Source organism: Vulpes lagopus, chromosome 1 (assembly GCF_018345385.1).
Source record: "Vulpes lagopus strain Blue_001 chromosome 1, ASM1834538v1, whole genome shotgun sequence".
NCBI classification, from domain to species: Eukaryota; Metazoa; Chordata; class Mammalia; order Carnivora; family Canidae; genus Vulpes; species Vulpes lagopus.
Window position 1 is genome coordinate 60,877,249 of NC_054824.1, and position 17,660 is coordinate 60,894,908.

General features: G+C 49.5%; 1 long non-coding RNA gene across 1 annotated transcript; it reads right to left on the minus strand.

The window, feature by feature from the left end:
- Window positions 1-551: 551 nt before the first annotated feature.
- Window positions 552-3,945, minus strand: LOC121500294. The gene is made up of 4 exons (XR_005990356.1): window positions 3,877-3,945; window positions 2,593-2,723; window positions 1,601-1,733; window positions 552-1,389 (listed from the first exon to the last, which is right to left on the minus strand). It is a non-coding gene; the product is annotated as an uncharacterized LOC121500294 (long non-coding RNA).
- Window positions 3,946-17,660: the final 13,715 nt, after the last annotated feature.

The window sequence follows — 17,660 nt, forward strand, 5'->3', positions numbered from 1 at the left end:
GGGGCAGGGCTGGGTCTCCCCTCAGACTGGGGCTCCCTGGGGCAGGGCTGTGTCTCCCCTCAGACTGGGGCTCCCTGGGGCGGGGCTGTGTCTCCCCTCAGACTGGGGCTCCCTGGGGCAGGGCTGGGTCTCCCCTCAGACTGGGGCTCCCTGGGGCAGGGCTGGGTCTCCCCTCAGACTGGGGCTCCCTGAGGGCAGGGCTGTGTCTCCCCTCAGACTGGGGTTCCTTGAGGGCAGGGCTGTGTCTCCCCTCAGACTGGGGCTCCCTGAGGCAGGGCTGTGTCTCCCCTCAGACTGGGGCTCCCTGAGGACGGGGCTGTGTCTCCCCTCAGACTGGGGCTCCCTGGGGCAGGGCTGTGTCTCCCCTCAGACTGGGGCTCCCTGGGGGCGGGCTGTGTCTCCCCTTAGACTAGAGCTCCCTGAGGGCAGGGCTGTGTCTCCATCACAGACTGGGGCTTGTTTGAGGGATAGATATCGATTATTTTCCTCATCAGACTGGAAGCTTATAGAATAGGAAATGGGCACCAAGGATATAAGTTAAAGAAGACCAATTCCAAATCATAGAAAGAAGTCACTTTTTTGACATCCAAATTAATTAGTTGATCTTTATGGAAAATAAGGCCCACACACATTCTGGACATCAAAAAATTTTCAGCTCAGCCATCAAGCTCATCTACTCATTTTCCTCTATCAGGAGGGGAAAAAATGAACAGTTAAAATTTCATCTCATTTGTTTTAAAAATTAGGTAATAGATCTAAATGGTTTGAAGATCAAAGTAATACAGGGGGGTATAGTTTGAGAGTTCTCACCCCCAAAACCTCCATTCCTCCCCACTCCCCCTGCCATATGTAATCACATTAGCTTCTAAGTGTCCTTCCAGTGTTTGTTTATGCAAATACAAGTAACTATTCCTGCTTTCCGGTCCCCAGAGAGAACTCTCTGGTAGCTAGAACTAGTCCAATCAGAAGCTCAGGTTTGTATCCCGGTTGTGACTGACCTATTTGATTTGCAAGTCTCTTTCCTAGAGGGCGTGGGGGGGTAGGTGACAACCTGCGGGCCTGGCCGGCATGCCTCAGGAAGAAGGCAGCCTATGTAATGGCCCGGCATACAGCAAGTGCTCAACAAGTGAGTGCGATTGGTTTGGGTTGTTTGGTTTTTTCTTTTTTTAAGAAAATATTATCTGAACTCCATGTGTTCCCCATGTCCTTAAATCTTAACGAGCTTAGCTGGGCTTGTTGGCAAGTGGATTTGGAGAGAAGAGGTCTTCAAGTGAAGAGGTGGTTTGTGAGAGGGACTGAGGAGTGGGGCGAGGCCAATGCACACGTCAAGGCAAGTGGCACTTCTGAGATCTGCGGGTTTTGAGACTCTCCCAGCGAGGCATCCTGGTCCTGGGAACAGAAGGCCAGCCTGTGTTTCCCCGGCAGCTCAGGGCCCAGTAGCCTCATAGGCCAGGCCCAAAGCCCTATCTAAGGTACACAGCGTTATCTCCATTCCTCCTGTGGGGAGAGCCCAGGCCTCCCAGAGGGCCTGCCTCCCACCTCTTCGTTAACATTTACCACAGCTAGAAAACAGCGGGCACACAAGGCACAGGCCACCTACCACCCAGTAACATGCATGGGGACGTGCCAACACGACGCACAGCGGATCGTGTCCCAGGGTGCACAGAGGGCCCCTTCCACAGCCAGGCAGGCACCAGCTCCACATCCCCGCACACCCATGGCAGCCTTGGCTCCTTCAGGCACAGGGAAAAACATGAGACTGGTAGCTGAGCCCTCACTGCCCAGCACACGTGGCTGGTCCAAATCCAGATAGGCAGGCAGCCCGGGTGGTTCAGCAGTTTAGTGCCGCCTTCAGCCCAGGACCTGATTCTAGAGACCTGGGATGGAGTCCCACGTCCGGCTCCCTGCATGGAGCCTGCTTCTCCCTCTGCCTGTGTCTCCGCCTCTCTCTCTCTCTCTCTCTCTCTCTCTGTGTGTGTCTCTCATGAATAAATAAAAAAATAAATAATAATAATAAAAACAAATTGAGATAGGCTATTACATACATAAAGAATGCACACAGATTGTGAAGACTTAGTATGAAAAAATCATCTAAATTATCTCATTAAGGTTTCATGCCTTGATTACCCATTGAAATGAGAATAGTTGAGGATATTTTAGGTACAATAAATACACATATGACTATGTACAATATATTAAAATGTTTCTCACCTGTTCATTTTACTCTTTTAATGTGACTTGCTGGAAAAATCTTTAAATATGGATGTGGCTCATATTATAGTTTGTGGGATGGCACTGACCGGGAAGGTTATAGGAATTGTCTTAGAGGCTGTACCCCTCCCCCCGCCAGGTGTGGGGTATGGTCATACCACCTCCTTCCAGTCCCTGGAGCCTGTTCCACCATCAAGTCCCCATCAGACTGGGGGCCCCGTGAGGCCAGGATCCAGTACTCTGCTCTCTCCTAGTTTCGTGCTATTGCCCAGACTTGGGAGGGATGAGAGGTGGCTCTGTGGGAGCCAGCTGCCCATGCCTTCTGCTAAGTCAGTGACAGCATGTTCCCAGGAAGGCCAAGCCCCCAGCCCTGTGGCCTACCACTATAAACCTCCTCTGCCGTGCTTGACGATCAGATTAGAAGTTGCTCGTTTCATTCAGCTGATCTTGAGAGGAAGCATTGTTTTTCCCAAGACTTGAGATTTAGGCATTCAGCAAGTTGTGGGTCACTCCTAGGTCAGAAATGGTTTGAAATGCTCACAAATTATAAAATTTCATGGAGAAGCCACAATAAATAGAGGAAAAGTCATAGCACCAAGTCTGGCACATTTCAGCCTCCACTCACTCAGCTTTGTTCCACCACTTTGAGACATGCCTTCATGGGAGAACTCTTCCTGGAATGGTGGACACCACTCACCGCCCCCAAGTCCGCTCCTCTCCAGGCCCCAACCCCTGTGCCCTCCCCACACACACTTGCTGTGTCTACTCCCACCTCCCCTCCCCCAGCTAAACCCAATTCCCCTGGGTGCCTTGTGCTGCTGAACCCAGCAGGTCATTCACCTCCCTCATTCTGGATATGATATGTCCATTAACCCAGCCTATAATTGCCTTGTTCTTCGGATCACTAACCGTCACTGCTGACACACTGGGAGCTGTCAACAAGCCTCCAAGTCTTTTGTTCTTAGACACTGGTGTGGGGGACCCCCCCCCGCCCCCATGCAGAGACTGCCAAATGCCACCTTGTATCATTAGATTCTTCATGGCCACCTATTGTAGCCCTTCTGGGTCCCAACTCTCTCCCTGGTGTTCACTTCTCCCAATGGGACCGGTGTAACATTCAGGCCTCTGCCAAATCCTAGCTAGTGATAGGTGGGATTCCCCGGCCCCCACCCCACCCCCTGGTGCTCCAGCCCCTCCCAAAGTCTATCCGCAGTCCTCATCCCCAGTCACCCCTTGGCACCATTTGGAACAGTTAGTCATGCCTCTTACTGAAACCTTTCTTTCACTTTATTTTCAAGCTACCTCCTGGTTGCCGCCCCCCCCCCCCCCCCCCACCTCCTGGCCACTCCTTCTCAGCCTCCTTTGCTGCTACTTCTCTGTTACCCAACTCTGTGATCAGAAAGCCCCATGGCTAGCACTGGGACACCTTCTCATCCTTGTCTTCACTCACTCCCTGGGCAATCTCATCCAGGTGAGAGGCTTTAAATATGATTTATAAATTGCTGGCTCCCAGACTTAAGTCTCCAGCCCAGCCTTCCCCTCTGATTCCAGGACTCACATGTCCCATTGTCCCCCTTCATTGCCACCTGATGTCTCACAGGCATCTCAGACTCAGCATTCTAAACCCAGCCTTCCCATCTGCCCCCTCCCAGCCATCCCACTCACCCACAGGCCCCACTATCTCAGGATCTCTGGCCAGGTCAACTCCATCCTTCCAGTTGCTCAGACTAAATACCTTTGCCGTCCTATTTCATGCATCCCTTTCTTTCATGTCTCCTGGCCAATGTGTCAGCAACTCCTATTGGCTCTATCTACAGAGCACATCACAATCCAACCATTTCTCTGTCACTTCCAGTCAGGTTCAAACCACCGTCATTTCTCGCTTGGATTTTTGCAAGAGCCGCATGACTTTTGCCCTTGCTCTTTGGATCACTACAGTTTCCCTGCTCTGCCCTGAGTCTATTCTCAACACAGCAGCCAGAATCAGCCTGTTAAAACCCAATTCCAGGGGCGCCTGGATGGCTCAGTGGTTGAGCATCTGCCTTGGCTCAGGTTGTGATCCCGGGGTCTTGGGATCGAGTCCTGCATCAGGCTCCCCCCAGGGAGCCTGCTTCTCCCTCTGCCTATGTCTCTGCCTCTGTGTGTCTCATGAATAAATAAATAAAATCTTAAAAAAAAAAAAAAAACAATTCTGAAGCTAACTCTTCTGTGCTCAGACTCTCCAATGGCACCTGCCTCACTCAGGTAAAAGCTGCAGTCTTCACAAGGGCTTCCCCAAGCTCCCCACAATACAGCCCCCCTTTCCCTCTGTCTCTTCTCCTCCACACACCTGCCCTCTCTCTGTTCCTCCAATATTCCAAGCATTGCTTCAGCCTCCCAGGCTTTGCAACAGCATTCCCTCTCCAGAAAGCCTCAGGGCTCTCCTCCTCCTTCTTTCAGGTGCTCAGATGCCACCTTCTGAGTGAAGCCTTTCTCAACCACCCTGTTTGGAATGTGACTGACCACCCCCTGCCCCAGCCTTTTTCATCCTTCCCCATCTTTTTTTTCTTTCTAATACGCTATATACTTTTCTTATTTACGTTGCCGTTGTCATTCTGACACCAATGGAGTATCAGCTCCAGGAGGGTGGGGATTTCTGTCTGATTTGTTCACAGCTGTATCCCTAGTTCCTAAAGTGGTGCCTGACACATAGTGGATATTCAATCACTACTTGTTGAATGGACAGGATGGGACTAATGACAGAGCCCCCATGGCATCTATTGTCCTTTTCCAGACCAATGTGGATTTATTAAGTAATACCCTTGGCATATGGCCTTCTAATATACCATATAATTTCCTTATTTATTCTGGTTTTCATTCATTGCCTGTCTCCTCCTATAGAATGTAAGCTCCGTGAATGTTTGTTCAATGAGTGGATGACCATTTTTCCAGCTACTGACCCATAAAACTACCTCAGGATCACAGCTGTATTTTTTCCATCTTAACCATCAAAACACCTGAGAGACCTTATCAAGAACTTCGTGGAGTTTTCACACTTCCCACAATTTCTGCACCTATCAGTTGCCCATCCTTTTGAGAGCCAGAGAATCCATCAGTCAGAAATCTTAATAAGAGAACTGCATATTAAATCTAGAGATTCTGGGACACCTGGGTGGCTCAGTGGTTGAGTGTCTTCCTTTGGCTCAAGGCATGATCCCAAGGTCCTGGGATTGAGTCCTGCATTGGGGTCCCCACAGGGAACCTGCTTCTCCCTCTACCTATGTCTCTGCCTCTCTCTGTGTGTCTCTCATGAATAAATAAATAAAATATTTACATAAAATAAAACTAGAGATTCCTTCTATCTGGTCGCCCAGCACCAGTTAGAACTGAAGGCTGGAAAACACACTGTTAGCCAAAATATAGGGAAACAGACCCTCCCCTTTATGAGGGTGGAGACATGAATCGACACAACTTCTACAGAGTTGGACAATTTGACAGTATCTATCAAAATTCAATGTGTGCAAATCCTTTGCTCAACAACTCCCTAAGTATTCTATAGAAATGCATACATATCACACATATCAAACATGCAGAAAGTGCTATGCATGCAAAGTTATTCATTGTAGATATGACAACGATGAGAAAGGAAGCCTGGGGACTGTGGGGGGCTGGTGTAATAAATGACGGGGCATTGTATTACGATACTCCCAGAGCAGAAAAAAAAAATAAGGTAGCCCCATTTTCACTGTTATAAAAATCTCTGAAATCTAATAATTAGAGGAAAAGAAAGTTAAAATAAAACGTGGCAAGTGAAATACACCAGATTTGCCTTTTTTTAAAGGGTAGATGGATAGATGGATCATATACATGAACAGCGGTAACACCGGTTGCCTTTCAAGAGCGCATCTAGGGGGCTAGTAGGCAAGGGTGAGAGGCGGACTTTTCACTGTATATTCTTGGGTGCTTTTTGAATTTTATTCCATGGGCGCTTCTTATCTATTTCACAATACTCTTGTTTTTAATGGGCCTGACGTGCTCGCCATGCTGGCTCCCAGACGCCCCCCTTCCCTTTACTAAATGCTCATGAGCCATGCCTTTCCCAGGCTGCAGGGATCCTGGCCCAGGACTGTCCTCAGCTGTGTGGTTACAGATTCCAAACTCCTCCTCTCTCTGAAACTCAGAGCCACATTTTCCTTGCACCCAGCCTCTTGCTCCGAGCTTCCTCAGAGGGGACCAAGAAGACCCAGTGGTCCTGTCCAGAAGCTTCTTTGTGCCTGAACTGTTGTGTTATGGGGAGAGGCCCCCCCCTGCACACCTCGTTGAGGAGCAGCCCTCAGGTGGGCTCCTCCCACCTCCAGGGGCCCCAGGCTTCTCTTTCATCTCCCAGTGTGGGCCCCTTGCTGGTCTCTGGCAGAAGGGCAGCGACAACACAACCCCAGGAGCACCCCTTTCTCCACTCCCCATCACGCAGGCGCAGACACAGCCCCCTCCTGGCCTGGTCTGCACAGGCTGATCCCCGGCTGTACGAGCCTCTGTTGCCCCTAGTATCTCTCACAAAGTTCTGCCTATTTTTGTCTTCCAGGCACTGCGTTCGCGGCTCGTAGCCCTGTCTCGTATTTGCCCTTCCCTCCTCTGCTCAAGCCTTCCTAAAACAGCACCCCCGGAAGAGCTGCCATGCCGCCCACTGATCTCCTCAGCCACTGCTCCTCTTCCTTCGGCACCGGGACACAGACTACCCTGTGTGCGATTGCACAATCTGATGTACATTTTTGGGAGCTTCCCAGCCCTCTTGAGACATCTGTCCCTCCAGAGATTCGTGCCATGGAATCCTTCCTATCTTGTCGCTGAAATATTGGCAGGCGGATTTGGAAAATCTTACTACAGGCCCTGGGCAGCTCTTGTCTAGATGGCGCAAGAACCTCCCTGCTGCAGTCTAAGCTTCTCCCAGCCTCTCCCATCCATTCTCTACGCCAGCACCTTTCCAAAATCCCAGCCCATCACGCCCCTCCTCTGCCGAAAGCCATTCAAGACCCTGAAGGGTAGAAACCAAGTTAGCAGCAGGACTTGCAAGGCCCACTGTGGTTTGGTTTCTTGTCACGTCTCCACCTGCATCCACCTCTACCTCTCTAACTTCATCCTTCAACTAATTATCTAAATGTGCACACGTCCCTGGAAGCACTGTACTATTGCACATCTCTGTGCTTCTCCTGCTATCTATTCATCTACCTAGGTCCCCCTTCCAGCTGGTCTTGACAGGGGTGCTCGAGGCCTCGCTCAGGGATCACCTCTTCCAGGAAACTTTCTCTGACTCCCACCAGCCCCCTACCCCCGGGAAGGCTAACTCTGCTCCTCTGGTTTCTCTCCACATCCCAGACCTGATCTTAGTTCTTATTGCACGTGGCGAACACTGTTCCTTCTACCTAACAGCCATTCTGCCCCACCCCTTCCTCCAGAACCCCCACCTTTCAGGTGGCCATGTATCCAGGCCCCGGAGATGAATCAGGGCTCATCCAAGCTATCTTGAGCATCCCCTCCCCCCTTTCCCCTACCCTCTGCTCACCACCTGACCCTTACTTTCCCAGTCTCCCTTGCAGCACTGCCTTTCAGTCCTGGCCAATGAGACACAAGAGGTCATTTTCTGACGGAGGTTCTGGGAAACACTTTTCTTCCCTGATAAAAATGCAGCCCCAAGGACGCCTGGTTGGCTCAGTAGTTGATCATCTGCCATCCTCTCAGGTCATGATCCTGGGGTCCTGGGATCAAGTCTGGCACTGGGTTCCTTGTGGGGAGCCTGCTTCTCCCTCTGCCTGTGTCTCTGCCTCTCTCTCTCATGAATAAATAAATAAAATATTTTTTAAAAATTGCAGGGACGCCTGGGTGGCTCAGCGGTTGAGCGTCTGCCTTTGGCTCAGGGCATAATCCTGGAGTCCTGGAATGGAGTCCCACATGGGGCTTCCTGCATGGAGCCTGCTTCTCCCTCTGCCTCTGTGTGTGTGTGTGTGTGTGTGTGTGTGTGTGTGTGTGTGTTTCATGAATAAATAAATAAAATCTTTTTTAAAAAATGCAGCCCCATTTTCTCCTTGGCCTTTTTGTTTTCTGCCTTGAATACAATTGTAGGAGGCTCCGTGGCCACCATCTTGTAACCCTGGGGCAATAAGCATGTGGACAATAAGCTAATGTGTTCAGGAGAGCAGAGCAGAAAGATAGGAAAAGCCTGAGTTTTTGATAACATCACTGAGTTCTTTCATCAAACCTGGAGCCATAACATGTTATAGGAGATGATCTTGTTGGAGTCGGCCTCCACAGCTGTATGATAAGCTCTTGAGGACAGGAATGGTGTCTTATTCCTCTTGGCATTTCCGGAACCTAACACAATGACTCAAGAAATGACAGTTCAACTGAATTGGATCAAATTCCCTTCCCTGACGATTCTGAATAAGGAAACAGGTTCACTTTTATCCCACGTTTCCCTGATCACTGCCACTCTGCTGATCCATTCTTTCAACCAATCCTTTTTCCTTCACTCACTTCCCCTGATCCTCTGAGACATGAAATGATCCCCAGAACCAGTCAAAAACTAGTCAGATGCCTGGCAAGTCTTCACAGATTAGGTGTCTAACCCACTGGGTCCTGCCCTGAGCCAAGGGGTCACCATGTGTCAAGAAAGCACCATCTCTGTCCTCCTGCTGCCCCTACAGGTAGGCGGGACTCACCCTGTCAGCTCTGACCAGGAGGTCACTCCTTCCTGGCCTCCTGTTCCAGATCTTGACCAGCTTAGGATATCTCCTCTTCACTCTCTCTCTCTCTTTTTTTAAAATTTTATTTATTTATTCGTGAGAGACACAGAGAGAGAGGCAGAGACACGGGCAGAGGGAGAAGCAGGCTCCATGCAGGGAGCCAGATGTAGGGAGCCCAGCATGTGACTTGATCCTGGGTCTCCAGGATCACACCCTGGGCTGAAGTCAGGCGCTAAGCACTGAGCCACCCAGGCTGCCCTCCTCTTCACTCTCTTTAGGAACAGAAGTTCTTTGAAGCCTGAAGCCTGGCTTTCGAGATGGACCCCAGCCGACACAAGTGTAGATACACAAAGAGGACACTGCATCCACCATCCCCAACTGCACTACCTACCGCCTCTCACAGAGCTTGGCTCAGAAAAATATGAGTTCCAGAATAAACTGCCAGTCCAGTGCCCTGGTCTGGCTCATTCTTAAGGGAATCAATTATTTAAGGTATGAAGCATACTCTTTAAAAACTAATTGATGCTAAAAAAAATAAAAATAAAAAAATAAAAATTAATTGATACTGAACATTTATTATTATTTTTTTAATTTTTATTTATTTATTCATGAAAGACACACACACACACACAGAGAGAGAGAGAGAGAGAGAGAGAGAGAGGCAGAGACACAGGCAGAGGGAGAAGCAGGTTCCATGCAGGGAGCCCGACCGATCCCGGGTCTCCAGGATCACGCCCTGGGCCAAAGGCAGGCACTAAACCACTGAGCCACCCAGGGATCCCCAGATGCTGAACATTTAAACCACTGATAGCATTTCCTGTTGATTCCCAAGGGCTCCAGCTATGTGTACTGAATACTGAATATGGACTTCGTCTTTTGGTAAAACATAACAGAGAGCATCACTCCAGGTCAGTTCTCCACCTTACCCACATTCTTGTCGGGTAACTGACCTAGCCCAGGGCTTCATGTGATACCCCTTCACTCTCTCTGAGAAGCCTGCAGACCACTGCCCATCCTGGGAGATCACCAATGTGCCCGCCCACTTCTGCTCCGACAGCCAAACCACATGTGCCCCAAGAGCCACTGTGTTCATCCCCAAACCTGTTTATGGCACTTGTTACTCTAATTACACAATTTAGTTCAATACAACATAAAACAATGAAAAATGACTGTGAAAAGAAGAGTTTTCTTGTCTTCTCAAAAATCCAAGTTGAATGTTTGGAAGAATCTGGTAACAGTAAACCACTGAAAACATTGCCATTGGGTTGGATGTGAAAAAGGCAGAGTGTAAAGAGTGGGGCCGGCAGGCCAGGTGGCTGGGCATGCTAAAAATCTGGAGGAACCCTGCCTTTGAGTGGCTCTTAAGAGTATGAAGTCCTTGCTCTACTTTAAACCAAAACTGGAACCCAGAGAAGATAGAGTGTCACAGGGTGGTTTATACAAGAGAGAACATTCAGGGACGCGGAGGGCCTATGCCCTGGGGAGGCCTCTGCCACACACCAAAAAGCTAGCAGATGTTAGCACATCCATAGGTCTCCAGTTAAAATGAAATATTTACCCCAGATATGTCTATGATCCCCGTGCTACCCAGCCAACTGCAAGCCTTGATGGTATGAGGTGTTAGGAGGGCTTCCCTGTGCCAAGCACAAACCCTACAGCAGAGGACTTATCACTCTGAGCCTTCGTTTCCCCGTGGATGATATCTGACCCGCCTCAGAAGGCTAGGAAGATTAACTGGGAGAGTGAAGCGGTTAGTGGAGCACCCAGCACACAGTAAGCACTCAGCCCACCAGCGAACCAATTAAGCAAGCGAGAAATCTCAGACCCACTCCAGGCAGCTCCCTCTCCCACACATCCCAACGCCACCCAGCTGACCCTGGCTACCCCACGCCGTCTGCTGCTGAAAACCTCCTGACCCTGTCTTAGGGGCCCCATCTCCACTGCAACTACCAGCATGGAATCTGCACCATCTCTGCCCCAGAGGACAACACCGGGTCCCCACCGAGTCCTGCTGCTTCCATTCTCCCCACCTCAGATTCCAGCCTCCTACAGCAACGAAAGGGCTGTTTTTAAAACACAAATCTGGCCAAATCGCTCCTTCACTTAAACCATAAGTGACTTTCCAAACTCCTTCAAATGGCTGAGAAAGCCCTACACATACTCATGCAGGCATGTATGTATGCACACGCATGCAAGCATGCGCAGAGCACTCCAGCTGCACCAGCCACGGGTCTGCTCCTCAGAAATGCACTCTGCCCCCTCCTGCCTCAGGACCTTTGTACATACTGCCTGCCACCTAGAACAGTCCTTACCCCTTCTTGACCTGGTAAATACCTCCTTACCCTTCAGGCTTCCACTTAAATTCCATATTCTTGGGAATACTTTCTCTTTCACTTACACAAAAAATGTTTATTCAGCACCTTCTACGTGTAAGGCACTGTTCTGGCTATTGGGAATACAACATGAGCAAGGCAGACAAAAATCCCTGCCCTCATAAAGATGATATTCTAGTGTGAAAGAAAGATAATAAACAACTAAATAATATTTTCAGGTAGTGATAATAAATGCATCTGATCAAAACAAGATTATTTTATTATCAGGAGAAACAAATTGTTAGAAAAAATTATATTTTTTATTTGTTTAAGAAAATTAAGTTTCAACAATATATCAAAGGCATTATACATATAGTAATTTCACAATGACTGTTAAAATTTAGTTCTTTTTTTCTTTTTCAATATTTTTGTTTATTTTTTTTAAAGATTTTATTTATTTATTCATGATAGACACAGAGAGAGAAAGAGAGAGAGGCAGAGACACAGGAAGAAGGAGAAGCAGGCTCTATGCAGGGAGCCTGATGAGGGATTTGATCCCGGGTGTCCAGGATCATGCCCTGGGCCAAAGGCAGGCACTAAATCGCTGAGCCACCCAGGGATCCCTAAAATTTAGTTCTAGATGTTGTTTCCGTTTGCATAATTTTGAAAATGTGATTCTGATGTGTTCCCCCACTCAAACAGTACAATCAGATACAATGGCACCTCTCTTGCATACACACCCATAAACACACATACCTCAAAACTGACATGCAGAGCCCATCACAGGTCACAGACTCACATATGTACATACACAAAGATACACCAGACTCATACACATCATACACAAACAGAGTCATAAACACACAGAGGCCGGGGTCAAGGTGTGAGCACCCCCCACGAAAGCTGGCCCTCCCACTAGAGGTGTGATTGCTGAGAGTGGCAAGTCCCTCTTCTCCTTTTTTTTTTTTTTAAGATTTTATTTATTTATTCATGAAAGACACAGAGAGAGAGAGAGAGGCAGAGACACAGGCAGGGGGAGAAGCAGGCTCCATGCAGGGAGCTCGACATGGGACTCAATTGTGGGTCCCCAGGATCACGCCCCGGACTGAAGGCAGCACTAAACTGCTGAGCCACCTGGGCTGCCCAAGTCCCTCTTCTCCTAAGACATCATCAGATGATAATCAGCAGCTGGGGTGGCAACAGGAGGCCCTAAATTCTCCCCTCACTGCCAACAGTTACCCAGCAACCTGACCCCTGGCAGAGGCTGAGGTTAAATTAAAATAAAGAGAGATCAAGGTACATTGTAATTTTGTGGTCACTCTCTACTCTGGCCTCCACGCAGCCCCCAAGCCCAGCAGCACACTCAGTACTCACTCCATCGACAACACAGCCCACCTCACTCACTGCACACGCACACACACACACACACACACACACACACATACGCACACCCTCACTGTACCCACACCTCACGTGACCCCCTTCCTGGGTCCCTGCACTCACACTCACAAATCACACCTTCCTACATAAGCCCACCTCACACGCACAGAGATGCAAGGCAGCTACCAGGGTTCTCAGGAGTTGGGAACAACCTGGGCTCCCCACCCTCCACACCCACACATACCCAGTGCTCATGCCCTGCTCTCTCTCCTCACCACTGTCTGAAAGGTGTGACTCACTGCTCTTACACCCAGAGCCAGCCATGCAGGGCAAAGTGGTACCCCCACCCCAGCCCCAAGCCAACCTCCAAGTCTCCCCACTGTCCACTGGCACCTGACCTACCTGCCACACTGCCCAGGAATATCCGAAGAAAGGCCAAAGTCTTCAGGGACAAGGTCCCTCCTGAGTGGGGCGGGGCAAGTCATAGGACCTAAGGTGACGTCAGGGGACTTGGGACATCAAGAACCCAGGGAGGGATGAACCCTGGGCAGAGCACAGAGCTCTGGGACCCCTGGACCTCAGCTGGTCAGGGCATCAGTGCCCATAAATGGAGGGTAGCAGGGCAGTCCACAGAGGAGCCATTGCCCCAATGCCAGTGGACCCAGGGAAGGATCAGGGATCATCCTTCACCCTCCCTCCAAGACTTGGCTCCCAGGGACCTCTGGGAGTAACAACAATGCTGAGGAGGCCATCAGAAGAGGCCTATCAGGGAGACCAAGACCTAACTGTGAAGCAGAACACTTGAGAACAAGACAAAACTTGCCAGAGAACCACAGTAGGAGAAACCAAAGAAAGAGGAAAAGACTGCCTTGTTGACAAAAGACACTTTCATTCATAAAGAGCGACCAAGTACCACTGGGCACTGTGCTAGGTGCTAGAGACACCAAGACCTGAGAACACACCAATGTGTTCTCTGACCTCAAAGAGCTGAGACTATAACAAAGCAATAATAATAACAGCCAGCATCTGTATCATGTTGATGATATGTTAAGCCCTAAGTGTTTTATGAGTCATCTGATTCTCATAACTAGCCTTCTAAGCTAGATACTGTTATGACTTCCATTTCAAAGATGACAAAGAAATTGAGGCCTAGAGGTTAAGTAACCTGCTCAAACCTGCACAGCCAAGAAGAGGATTTGAACTAGGCACTCAGGCTCCAGAGTCTGTGCTCCCTCCCATCTTGCTTTCAGCCTCCTGGATGGTCATCTCACACCCATTCTCCACGCACCAGAAGCCCTCCATCTCTTCCACCACGCTACCCCAGTCCAAATCACGTGTCACTAAAGATCACCTTCATCCTTTCACCAAACACACACAGAGCACCTGCTGTGTGCCCACCCTGTGCTGGTGCTACTCAAACAGACCTCAACTAGGCCAGGGCCCGACCTCTAAGGAGCTATGTGGTTGGTCAGTGAGGTCAGCCAGGTGGTCCAGCTGTGAACTTGGGGAGACAGGTCTAGAGGTGACATAGGTACGTGACTCTGGTATCTCAGGTGAAGTAGCCAGCTTCGAGCATGACAGCATCAGGAAGAAGAGTCCTATATGTTTGTAAAACTTATAATCTTTTGTGCATCGGGACACCTGGTGGGCTCAGTCAGTAGAGCATGCGGCTCCTGATCGCAGGGTGGTGAGTTCAAGGCCCACATTGGGTGCAGAGATTGCTTAAAAAAATAAATTTAAAAAGATCTTTTTTTAAAAAAGATACTATCAACAGAATAAAAAGGCCACCCCCAGAATGGGAGAAAATATTTACAAATCATGTATCTGATACCCAATAAGGGATTAATACCCAGAATATAGAGAGAACTCCCAAAACGCAACAACAAAACAAAATAACCCAATTCAAAAACAGGCAAAGGACTTGAAGAGACATTTCTCCAAAGAAGACATACGGATGGCCAATAGGCACATAAGAAGATGCTCAACATCACCTACCATCAGAGAAATGCAAATCAAAACTAGAATGAGGTACCACACCATACCCATCAGGATGGCCACTATCAGAAAACCTGAAAATCACAAGTGCTGACCAGGATTCAGAGAAACTGGCACTGCTGGTGGGAACAGGAAATGATGCAGCCTTTGTGAAAAACAGTTTGATGGCTCCTCAGAAAATTAAAAATGGACTTACTGCATGATCCAGCAACTTCACATCTGGTTATATTACCCCAGAGAATTGAAAGCAGGATTTCAAAGAGATATTTGTATACCCGAGTTCATAGCAGGGACACGGTGAACATTATTCCCACTAGTTAAAACGTGGAAGCAACCCAAGGGCCTATTTAATGGATGAATGGATAAGCCAAATGTAGTCTCCACATACAGGGGAGTATCACTCAGCCTTCAAAAGGGAGGAAACCCTAACATAACGCCACAACATGGATGAACCTTGAGGACATTTTGCTAAGTGCAATAAGCCAGTCACAAAAAGACAAATACTCCACTTACGTGAGGTACCTAGGGTAGTCCAGTTCATAGAAACAGGAAGTAGGATGGCAGCCGCCAGGGGCTAAGCTCAGTGTGTGGGGGGGTGAGGGGTCGGCTGTGAGTGCTTAATGGGTAAAGAGCTGCTGTTGGAAAAGAGGAGAAAGCTCTAGAGAAGGATGGTGGAGATGGTTACACAATAGTATGAATATACTTCATGCCATTGAACTGTACACTTTAAAGTGGTTACAACAGTAAATTTTATGTTAAGTGTACTTTACCACAATAAGCAAAAATTAAGTAAAAGAATTAGAAGCAAAGTGTAACTCCAGAGCATGCCAAGCCTGAGATGAGAAAGTTCTCTGAGGCACAGGGCCCAGAGAAGCAGCACAGCAGGAAGCTGCGTGAGGCCCAGGCTAAGGGAAGCTGCTTGAGGCCCAGGCTGAGGGCCTGGATGGGCTCTGCCACCAGGCCTTGCTAGGCTCCAGATGAGGCACTTCCTCTCCACGGCTCAGTGATCTCATCTGTCTAGTGGGGTTAATAAAACCCGCTCTCCCAAACCCCCAAGAAATTGTGTGTGCAAAGGGCTTGAGAAAGGATAAGCAGCCGGCGTGTGGTCTCCGAGCCAGATGATAACAGTTAAAAGCCACAGGCAGGAATCTGGTGGAAGTCATTAGATTTAAATGCCTGAGAACAGACAAAAGAGGTCATGAATTGCTCTGTGACCTGCGAGTAGGAAAGCAGAGCAAGCTTTCGATAAAGCCTTCGCAGAAGTAGGGACAGCCTGGCCACAGCAGGCTTTCCTGGAAGGGTCACCTTGTCCATCTCTCTGCCTCCTCCAGGCCTCTGCTACTGGACAAGCCCCCAGAGCCTCTGGCTCTGCCCCTGGGGAGCCCCCAGGTTATAGGGAGGCCACAGCCACTTGCAGCCACAGAGGCCGAGGCAGTGACAGACGATCCAACACAGCCAAACTCGAGAGCCCTAGATTCCCACCTCTTTGCACCGATGCTCACACACACTGACATCAGGAACTATTGTGACCCAATCCTGCTCTTCCTGTGGATTTGTTTTTTTGTGACTGGCTTATTGCCCTTAGAAAAACGTCCTCAGGTTTGATCCATGTTGTGGTGTACGTTAGCACTTCCTTCCTTTGGAGGGCTGAATAATATTCCGTTGTATGTACAGACTGCATTTTACTCATTCATTCATCCATTCCCAGGCTGGATGGGGCAAATCATAAAAGCCTTCTGAAGGCTTGGCTGAGCCAGTCTGCTGGACAAACAGCAGGGCCACAGTCTATCACCCACAGTGGTAAAAAGCACGAAACTTTGATGCAGCACAGACCAGGGGTCAAGACCCACTCTGCCCCGGGCTCTTTGCATGATCTTGAGCAGTTACATAGCTCAAGGCTCCCTTTTACACCCTGTTAGACGTGGGGGTGAAATTTGTACCCTCACACAGGACTGTTGGAAGGATTACAAAAGAATCTATATATAGCCTCAGGGCCCAACAAAGGGTGGCCCTTATTATCAATATTATTACAATTATTCTGCTTCCCAAACTGGGAGGCAGGACCGAGATGGAGAATGGAAGGACCAGGGAGCTGCCGGGTCAGGATGGGGTGATGTTGGTGTACCTTCGGAGTGTATGGGATAGGAGTCTGTCTCATGGGGGGTGGGGGTCAGGGGCCCCGGGGACCTGCCTAGCCAAGGCCTGACCTCCTGAGGTCCCAAGACCTGCTCTTCCGTCTCGTTTGGCTAGAAGACCTCCCACCCCTACTGTGGGAATCTAAGCCAGGTTTTTTTCCCTCTCCCAAACTGCTCTCCTGTCAGAGCTGAGGGGAGCTGCACCCCGGACTTTACCCTCCCTTTTGCACTCACAAGTTCCCTGGGCTGTCTGCCCTTAAAGACACACATGGCCCAGCCAGGAGAGGAGGCAGCCCCTGAGAGGAGGTGTTCAAAGGAGCCACTCTCCTCCCCTGCAGGTGTCTTCCCAGCCCCTCTGTCACCACCTCTCCCACCCATTGTTGTGCACATTCACATCCTATTGGTGACCTATTAACCCCAAGTGATGGTGCTGGCCCTTTAAGGCTACCCTGGGAAGAGATGACAAAATCACCCCACTGGACTTTGTGCCCTGGAGCTGCTGGGGAAAACAAGGCCTGGGAGCTGCATGTGTGCAGCCTGTTCCTGAAGGCTGGTGGCCAACAAGTCCTTTGCCTTCTTCCTTCCTCTGATGGGTTTGCCCTGCTTGTGAGAAACGGGGCCTCTGCTGTGCACACACATCTCCAGGAGGCATACTCTCTCTGATGGCCATCCTCTCTGCCCCTGATTGCTAGGCTTCCTTCACACCCACCTTCTTCCAACAGGTATCTCGGCCTGGGCCATCTTGTCAATGCCCATCTGCCACTGGGAGAGGAGGGGACCCTGGTAAGGAGCACTCTATCCACGAGTGGCACCCAGACCAGAGCCTGGGGTGCTGCCCCCCAGAGGCACTGGTTTTGTGAAGGCGAAGGGACGTGGGCAATCTCCGGGAAACAGCACAGGGGTGGGAGTGT